Source organism: Dromiciops gliroides, chromosome 1, assembly GCF_019393635.1.
Source record: "Dromiciops gliroides isolate mDroGli1 chromosome 1, mDroGli1.pri, whole genome shotgun sequence".
Classification (NCBI taxonomy): Eukaryota; Metazoa; Chordata; class Mammalia; order Microbiotheria; family Microbiotheriidae; genus Dromiciops; species Dromiciops gliroides.
The window spans coordinates 650,632,149-650,642,811 of record NC_057861.1 but is presented as its reverse complement, the minus strand read 5'-3'; the positions used below and the strand labels follow the sequence as shown (position 1 = coordinate 650,642,811).

Sequence of the window (10,663 nt, the reverse complement as noted above, 5' to 3'; positions counted from 1 at the left end):
CTTGAATAATCTGTTTGCATATCAATTTTCTTAGGTATTAATTTTCTTGGGTATCTGTTTTCTTATCTTCACTATAAGGTCTCCTGAAACCCTGCTCCTTTATCATACTATACATAAGGGAGTCGAACTTTAGTCTGATATGTGGGGGAAAAAAAATCAACAAATTCTCAGGATGAAGTGGAAAAATATACCTATTATGTGGAAATTTATGGTTTAGTTGTATGTTTATATAAATTAAAGCAATTAATTAGATTCTACTTAACAGATCATCAGAGTGACAACGAAGACAAAAAATGAAAATGAAAAATTTTGTAGGGGATGTGGGACAATAGGTATATAATGGACTCTTATTGGCCCTCTGAATGGATACCACCCATTCTACGAACACAATTGAAATTACACACACACACACACACACACACACACACACACACACACAACAACACCTTACAGAGTGAATGCCCTTTCATCCTACTATTGCACTGATTGACCTCTCCTCCAAAATGACCAAAGAAATGAAAAAAGGCCCAATCTGTTCATTTGTAGAATCCTCTCTTTATAGTGGCAAAACACAGGAAATTAAGAAATGCCCCATCTATTTGAGGAATGGTTAAATAAGTTATGGTATATTAATGTGATAAAATGCTATTGTGCTATAAAATTCAGGAAGGAGATAATTTCAAAGAGGGCATATAAACTGATATGGAGTTAAATTAGGAGAACCAGAAGAATACTTTATATATAACATCAATATTATAAAAATAAAGAATTTTGAACACTTTTATAAACAGATGAATAATGAAATAAAATGAATTCAGAAGTATTTATACAATAACAAGAAACTGTAAAGACAAACAAATTTGAAAGCTGTCAGAACTATGAACAATAAAATGAATATCCCATGATTCCCAAGGACTGATGATAAAATATACTAACTACCTCCTGACAGATAAATGACAGTTTTAGGGGTGCAGAATCAGAAATGACCTATCTATCTAATCTATCTAATCTATCTAATCTATCTATCTATCTATCTATCTATCTATCTATCTATCTATCTATCTATCTATCTATCTATCTATCTATCCATCCATCATTTATCTATCTATTCATCTGTCTGTTTGTCTATCTATCTCAGCTGTCCTGTCCAATATCAATAAACATACTATGTGTATAAGTATATATATGCATATGTTTACATACAGCTAAGACAGAATTTATTTTATTTGACCTTGCTATTTGTCATAAGGAATTTTGTTTATTTTTTCTTTTTTTTCCCCCCAAAATGGGGTTTTGGAGTGGAAAAGAGAAAATAGATCTCTCTTAATATAAAAACAATATAAAAACAAAGTGTGGGGGAATTATAAAAATGTGGAATGTTGTATGCACTTTTTTTTTTTTTGGTGAGGCAATTGGGGTTAAGTGACTTGCCCAGGTTCACACAGCTAGTAAGTGTCAAATGTCTGAGGTCGGATTTGAACTCAGTTTCCTCCTGACTCCAAGGCCGGTGCTCTATCCACCGTGCCACCTAACTGCCCCTTGTATGCACTTTGAGATGAGGTCACTGTATTGTTAGTTTGGCTTAATTGCATTATTTTGCCACAAGAGACTTTCACAGAATAGAGGTAATCTCTTAAATGTTTTTAACATAGAAACAAAAACAAATCAATAAAAATTTTAATAAAAAGAAAAATAAACATTTACATATAGATATGTATCTATATATGTACATATTTTCATTTATATACTTTTATACAGCTATATTCATAGATACATATTAAAATTTAGGATAATATCCTTTAAAATTTTCCTTTTGAGATATTAACTCACTAGGCTTTAGGATGTGGAACCAGGATTCTATTCCATTCATTTTATCAACCATCTATTAAGTATAGGTCTTTGTGCTCAAAACTGGAGATAAAAATATAGATTCCTACACAGTCCCTACTCTTAAGATACTTGCAACCTAATGTGGATAGGACAAGCCACACTGAGTTATTTGACTTTGACACAGGGAGTTCAAAGACTATTGAGGCAAAGTATTTTAGCAACAAACTCAGAGGGATTTATTATTCTAATTGTCCATTACCAGAAGAGAACATAAAGGATGCATTTGTTATTGATTTTTTTAAATATTATGCCCCAGATAAGATTAAATACAATTCCCAGTTACCAAGTCTGGAATGGGAAATACAGTAGAGGCTGCAATGATTGTACAAACTGGCTTCCCAATTGCTCTGTGGACAAATGAGGAAAGAGAGAACCTCTCTTCAGTCCCTTTGAAAACTAAGTGCAAAAAACAAATAGTGTTAAACTTTTCCCTGCTCATTACTATTCCCTTTCATTCCTCTTCAGAACTTTTTTCCACTCATCAGTTGCTGCTTTCCTCACCTATTTATGCTGAACAAGCATTTTAGTGCCAAGACATGACATTTTAAATCCAGTGATTGATGGCATCCTCAGCTACCAAGCAGTGAGAATGTTCTCTGTGACCTTCGATGACTTTAGGTTCTGAATTATGTTCTTAAACCTTAAGCATGCCAAGCCATCTCTGTACTGGAGGGTAATGTCCATCATTTTCAGTGCATGGATCAAAGGCCTTAGATATTCCAATTATCTCTGTGGAAAAATAGGAGACTGCAGAAGAAAATCTTGGAAGGGGAAAACAAATATGGGGCTTACAGAGTGGTTCCAAAAACATTTCAAGACATTTTCACATTTTTACTCTTTAAAAAATGTATATTTCAGCCAAATTGGCCCACTGGCCGCTCCCCAAACTAACCATTCCCTCTCCTGTCTCTGTCTTTGTTACTATTCATTTGTGTCCTGACTCTTTGTGACCCCATTTGGGGTATTTCTTGGCAAAGAGACTGGACTTGGTTCTCCTTCTTTTCCTTCTCCAGCTCATTTTACAGATAAGGAAACTGAGGCAAATAGGGTTAAGTGATTTGCCCAGTGTCACAAGCTAGTAAGTGTCAGAGGTGAGATTTGAATTCAGGGAGATGAATTTTCCTTACTCCAGGGCCTGTACTCTTATCTATTGCCACTATCTGACTGCCCCTATCTCTGTATCTTCATGTGATCTGTTTATTGTACCAACCCACATTCTCTTCTTACCACTACCTTTTAAAATTCCTCAAGTTATTCATGGCAGCTCTAGTACCAACTCTTACAATAAGACCTTTCCAATCTCCCCAGTTGTTAGTACCCTCACCCTCCTAATCCTCAACTTTAAAATGAGGATGATAATAACACCTCTCAGGTGGTTGTGAGGATCAAATGAAGTAATATTTGTAAAGTACTTAGCACAGCTCCTGGCCCATAGTAGCCACTTAAGAAATGCTCATTTCCTTCCTTCTTCAAATCATCTTTTGCTTACTGCTTTGGTCTCTATTTCTTACTCTCTTCCTTTTCTAATCCATCTTCCCTATATCAAAGTTTTCTTCGTTTTTTTTTTCTTTTTAAATTTTTTTTTCAAAGAATTCTTAAAGAATGGGTATGACTCATGTACAAGAAACTCCAGTGGCTCCTTATTAGCTTTAGAATCAAATTCAGTATCCTCTGTTTGTCATATAAAGTCCTTTCACAATCTTGTTTTGACTACCTTTCTAGCCTTATTATACATACTCCCTTCATGCACTTTGAAGTCCAGCCAAACTGGCCTCTGCTATTCTTCATACATCACTCTGTCTCCCATCTCCACATCTTTGAATAGGTTGTTTCCTTATGTCTGGAATTCATTCTCTTTTCACTCAGCTTCTTAAAATCTCTACTTTCAAAGTATAACTCAAATGCCACCTCATTTTTGTAGCCTTTCTTCATCTCCCCAGCTGTAGTGCTTCCTTAAATTATTTTGTATTGTTTTATCTTCTTTATGTGTGGATATTTCCTGTATAGAGAATAAGCCCCTTGAAGGAAGGTACCTTTCCATTTCGGTCTCTGCATCTTTAGTGCCTACCCCAGGTCCTGACACATAGTAGATGCTCAATAGATGTTTGTTGATGGATTGATTCTGATAGATTTGTAAAACACATTGTCCTGCCAGTCGACTATAAGCAATTTGAGGCAAGAACTGCCATTTGATGATGTTTTCCATCTCTATATTCTTTGTTGTGGAGATAATGCAGATTGACAATGATGCTGGTTCAGAGTGAAAAAGAGGAGAGTAGACTAGATTGCTTTCAGTAAATAACAAAACATTTAAATTGATCCCATGTTTTCCATAGCAGCAAAGGCTCATATTCTCCATCCAGACATTTTACTGGTGTTGATGAAAAGCAAGTTTGCTCACCACTATTTCTGAAGAACAAAAGATGTCCATGCAGAGTCCAATAAACAAGCTCTTATTAAGTACCCACTATGTGCTAGGCATTGTGCTAAGCACAAATAAAGTCAACAAACTAACAAAAAAACCACAATCCCTGTTCTTTAAAGTGCTTTGGGGGTAGGTAAAGCCATATGTAAATAGCCTTGTACAAGCAAGATAGGTGAATCTGAGGTAAGGCATTAGCATTAAGGGAATCAGGAAAGACTTTAGACAGGACTTGAAGGAAGTCAAGAGACATAAATGAGGAAGGGGTGAATCCCAGGAATGGCTGACAGTTAGTAAAAATTTGGATGTTTAATGCAATTGGTGTTAAGTGACTTGTCCAGGATCACAGAACTAGTAAGTGTCTGAGGTGAGATTTGAACTCGGGTCCTCTTGACTCCAGGGCCAGTGTTGTATCCACTGCAACACCTAGCTGCCTACTCAAAGAATTAATTGTATGACAGAATGAGAAGATGTGCTGATCGTGGGGTGAAAGCAAGGGATGATGGCCAGAGAGCTTCTCTAAAGTTGGGAGAAAATTGCTAAAGATTTCCAGCATATTGTGTAGACCCCATATAGTGAACATTGTAGATGACAGGGATCAAATGAAACATATGGATAGGTTGAAATATATATAATATAGAGGGAGTTCAAAATTGATGAGATTAAAACTCTATTTGAATATTTGAGTGTTCCCAGTCAGCATAGTTAAATATGACTTTGGATATGATCTTTCTGAAAGTTAATACACTGAAACTAATTATTTATGTTGATCACTTTATTATATATCATGTTAATAATTAATAATTATTTAATGTTAATCAACTATATAGCCAAAATTTTTCATGTTTATTTAATCCTAGGAGATTAAAAAGCTTGATATCTTTAGAAAAAGATGAGGAAAAGCTTATGGGAACAGAGGTTTCTTCAGCATATTAATAAATAAAATTTAATAAACTAGAGTATGGGTTCAGATCCAATTAATTAAATAATAAGAGATGTAGCAATTTTGGTAATTAATGAGAACATATCTTCTGATTGCCTTAGAATCTTCTGAATAATATGCAGTTGATAGGAATCACTAGAAGTATATTGTAAAAAGTATGTATATCACTAGACATTTAGGGGTTTTAGGGAAGAAATCAAAGGATATAGCACACAGGTAATGTTTTCACCTCTTTTTCCATTCATAGTTTGGGACCTTGCAAGAATCTTAAAACAGCAGAATGTCAGAGTAGGACAGAACCTCAGAGACTATCGAGTTCAACTTATACCTGATAAGGAAGTACATAAAAACAAAATTTCAGAGTTATAAAGAACATTAGTGGCTGTCCAGTTCAACCTGTGCCTGAAAAAGACTTTGCTTTGTAACCTTCCTGACAAGTGGTCACCTAGCTCTTGCTTAAAGACTTCAGCTGAATAGGAATCTACTACCTCCCAAGGCATCCCTTTCCACTTTAGATAACTGTAATTGCTAGGAAGTTTTTCCTTATATCAAACTTATTTTTTTTTCCTCTTTGCAACTTCTATCCATGCAAACAAGCCAATCTCCTGTTTCATGTGAAAGATAGTCCTTCAAATGCCTGAAGATAGCTATCTTTTCCTATCTCTCAATCAATATTCTTTTTTACAGACTACATATTCCAATTTTCATATTGCATAAATTTCACCTTCCTGATCCCCCTCCTCTAGAAGTTCACTAATTTATCAATATCTTTTCTAAAATGTAATGCTCAGAATTGAACCCAATAATCCAGAGATGATATGAAAACAAAGGGATTATCACCTTCCTGCTCTGGTTTTCTTGATGCAACCCAGTATTGCATTGGTGGACTATGTCACATTGTTGACAAATTACATTTGCAGGTCACTAATGAACTCATATCTTTCCCAGATAAACTTCTGTATAGCCCCCCTGCCCCCCTCACTTTGTGCTAGTTAAAGTGATTTTTATTTTTCTAGCCCAAGTGTAATTTTATATTTATCCAGGGATATAGTCAAGCCAAGTCTCATCAGCTTGCAAGATCCAATTGTTAACTTTTCAATGTGAGCACTTACACCTTGAAAATCAGCAAATTATACAAAGCAGTACTTGATTTATTGTCTTGTTTATTGTCTAGACCAAAGGTTGGCAAACTATGATTCTTGAGCCAAATGTGGCCTACCACCTGTTTTTTGTAAAGCCTGAAAGCTAAGAATGGTTTGGGGAATTTGTCCCTCAAGCCATAGTCTGCCAACACCCGGTCTAGACTAAGAAAGTGGTAAAAAAAAATGTTAATGCAAATTAAAGTTAAAAATTATGTCATGTAAACAGTTGGGTTTTTAGAGATCTATTTGTTAAACTTTTACCAGCACACCACTGTATCGTTTCTCATTTAGTAGATCAAAGTTATAATAATTTTTTTTAAATTAAGATACCAGAATGATGAACTTCTAAGAACAGAGTTTATCTCATAAAGATAAGAAAGAACGTCTTGACTAGAGAATTAAGTCTTATGTAGAGAGCTGAAACATGTAAAGGAGAGAAGAAAAATAGCTACATTAAACTTCAAGGACTAAATTCTATAGATGATCTCAAACTTATGATATATAAAACAAATCAATGGAGGAATTACCCAACAGGAATTAATGGAGAAAAAGGTCAGAATCAACTACTTATGCCTTCATAATCTATTTTACAATGTAAAGCAAATGTTTCATAAATACAATGAACTTAAGATCTAATTTTATCAGTAAACTTGAGATTTCTAGCAGAAGGATACAAATATAACTTCATAAATATCTCCAAGATTTTGGTGGGATGGTATTCACCATTAGAAGAATGCCTTAGAAAAGCATATAATTTTCAAAAAAAATAAATTTGAGAAAAGTGTTAGTATTAAATTCCCTCCATTTCTCTATCTTTTATCCTCATCCATGTGCAATATCTTACCTCTACTTTCAAGTAGAGTGTGCAATAATCCATAAACCTAGGGTAAAAGTAAAGAGAAGAGTTAATTATGTATGTATAAAAAGAGAAAGAAATAGAAGTGATAGTGTTATGGGGCTACAATATAGAACACCAAGCCAGCTGGTGGATATGGATGATGATGATTTCTAGAACAAGATCACAAAAACTGATAGAAAAGCAAGATACGCCATTGCAATAATGTAGAATTTTGCTTAAACAGTAACCTGCTAGAGGTTATACTTCACTCAAAGCAATGCAGATGGTAAATTCTTGGCTTATCATACCATTTTCTCCTTTTAGAAAGTAGAATATTTTCTTTTAAAAATGTAATGCTTATTTTTCTTTTAAAATTTTTTAAACTATTTATTTATTTATTCTTATTTTTGTTTTTATTTAAAAAATATGGAATGTTTCACGAATTTGCATGTCATCCTTGCACATTGTTCATGCTAATCTTCTCTGCATTGTTCCAATTTTTAGTATGTGCTGCCGAAGCAAACATACTTATTTATTCTTAGCATTCTTTTCTTTTAAAATTTTTCTCTCTCCTTCCTACCCCTTCTCCACTCACTTAGAAGGCAAGCAAAATTATATTATTTCTACATGTGGAATCATGCAAACATATTTCCATATTAGTCATATTACAAAAAAGCAAAAAAAAGTGAGGAAAATTATACTTTAATTTGTACTCAAGAGTTCATCAGATCTCTCTCTGGAGGTGGATAGCATTTTTTTATCATGAGTCCTTTGGAATTGTCTTGGAACATGGTATTGATCAGTGTAGCCAAGTCTTTTATAATTGATCACCATTACAATAATGTGTTACAAGGCACAATGATCTCCTGGTTCTTCTCACTTCACTTTGTATTAGTTCATATAGGTTTTGCCATGTTTGTTTTTTTTTCTGAAAGCACCCCTTAATCATTTATGATATCATAAGAGTACATCATCATAATCATATACCAGAACTTGTTCAGTCATTCCCCAATTGATGAATAGTCTCTCAACTTCCAATTCTTTGTCTCCACAATAAGAGATGGTATAAATATTTTGTACACATAGGGTTTTCCCCTTTTCTTTGATCTTTTTGGCATATAGACTGAGTAGTGGTATTGCTGGGATAAAGGGTATGCACAGTTTTATAATCCTTTGGGCATACCAGCAATGCTTTAGTGTATTTATTTTCTTCTACTACTTGTCATTTTTGATAAATGTGAGGTGGTACCTTAGAGTAATTTAATGTGTATTTCTCTAATCAATAGTAATTTAGAGCATTTTTTCATGGGACTATAGATATTTTTGATTTCGTCTTCTGAAAACTTCCTGTTCGTGTACTTTGACCCTTTATCAACTGGGGAATGGCTCTTATTTTTGTAAATTTGACTCAGCTGCCTATATATTTGAGAAATGGGGCTTTATCAGAAAAAACTTGTGGTAAGACTGTTTGGTATTACTTTATTGCTTATGGTATTTATCTGTTTAGTCTCTTTCAGTCATGTCAGTCATTCTTGGCAAATTTACTGGAGTGGTTTGCCATTTCCTTCTCTAGCTCATTTTACAGATGAGGAAACTGAGGCAAATGGGGTTAAGTGACTATAAGAATTTATTATGTTGGGATAATATCCTCCCCCCCTCAAAGAAAAGAGAGTGATGAGAAAGAGGGATGCACTGACATGTCCCCAATTTTTTGAATGACTTAAAACATTATGTTAAATGACAGCTCAGAGAATTAAGTTTGCTTTTCAATGATAAACATTTAAATAAATGAATTCAAATGCAAAAATTTAAATTTTTTGGACCTGGTGAGTTGGAGATGCCTAAAGAACATTCTGTAGTGATGCCCAGCAGACAGTTGACTATGTAGAACTGGGGCAGGGAGGAATGAGGACAGGGTATTTAGGTTTGAGAGTCATCAGCATACAGATACTAATTGAATTTGTAAGAATTCATAAGGTCACCATAGCAGGAAAAGAGAAAGACTGTGACAAGACATTGGAGTATAGTCATGCATAGGGAGAGGATATGATGTTGAGATGTCACAGGAGACTGGAGTCCTCAGAAAGTGCTGCAGTTAATGATTTTAGGTTGGAAAAATGTCTCACTCCACCCTTTTGTTGGTTCTGGTGCTCCCAAAATTGATTTGAGGAGTTATTTTACAGTTGTTTGGAAGGGAGTATTGGAAGAGTTCAGCTGGGCTGCTGCCTGCACTCTGTCACTTTGGCTCCACACCCCAAAAGCAGAAGAATTTTTTAAAGGGAAAAGATTTGGTGGACCTAATTCTGAAAATAACAAGGAATTAACTAGGAGGTAGAAGCAAACAATACTGGTTAGAAAGTGATAAATCATCACACATATTATGGTAGCTAAGAAAGGGAACCTTAGACTTGGGAAAAGAAGATTTCAAAAAGTTCAAAGAAATGATAGGCACAGTAAACACTTATTAATGTTTTTTTTAAATTGGATTGGATAAGGAGCAGCCCAGTGGATTGAGCACCAACCCTGGAGTCAGGAGGACCTGAGTTCAAATCTGACCTCAGACACTAAACACTTAATAGCTATGTTACCCTGGGCAAGTCACTTAACCCCAATTGCCTCACCAAAAAAAAATTTAAATAAAGATAATTGGATTGGATAAAATTTAATCCAATGGAATTGAATTGAAGGAAAGACATTTAACTAAAGAAGAATACTAAGGAGTAGTCCCAGGTATAAGCATAGTAACACAACATAGCAATAGCTGAAATTTATAGAACACTTCAATGTTTAGAAAGCTCATGATATAGACTATTTTTTTCTGAAGCTCACAATAACCCTTTAAAGTATATTTTTATAGACATCAATATCTCTAAACAGGAAAAAATGGAAACTCAGAGTTCAAGTGACTTGCTTATGATCATGTAACTGTCATGGCCACATACATAATATCAGAAGTAAGATTAAAACCCTGATCTTGACTCCAGTTCTAGCATTCCACAATCAAGACCAATATGAAGGCTAAATCCCAGTTTATAGTTTGCAGTGCCAATCCTTGAGTAAGAGAAAATGAAAAAACACCAGAAGGCAAATGTTATACTAATTTTCAAATGTTCATTTTGCACAGTATAGACTGATGAATAGGCAGTGTAGAATAATGGACAAAACATTTACTTTGGAGTCAGATGACTGACTCATGTTCAAATTTTGATTCTGATACTAACTACTTGCTTGAACAATGCTCTTAAACTTCCTGAACTAAGTTTCTTCATCTGTATAAAGAAAGGTTTGGACCAAATGATCTTTCAAGACCCTTCCAAATCTAAATTGAAGATTATTTGATCCTTTATTGATCTTGACAAAATTTTAGAATGGATCAATTATTTAATGCATAGTTTATGAGCGTTTAGAAGAGGAAGCAGTAATCATGA

At 34.3% G+C, this 10,663-nt stretch overlaps 1 non-coding gene across 1 annotated transcript; it reads right to left on the bottom strand.

Moving 5' to 3' along the window:
• Positions 1-7,655: 7,655 nt before the first annotated feature.
• On the bottom strand, positions 7,656-7,759 carry LOC122737632. The gene has a single exon (XR_006354447.1). It is a non-coding gene; the product is annotated as a U6 spliceosomal RNA (small nuclear RNA).
• Between the last annotated feature and the right edge of the window lie 2,904 nt (positions 7,760-10,663).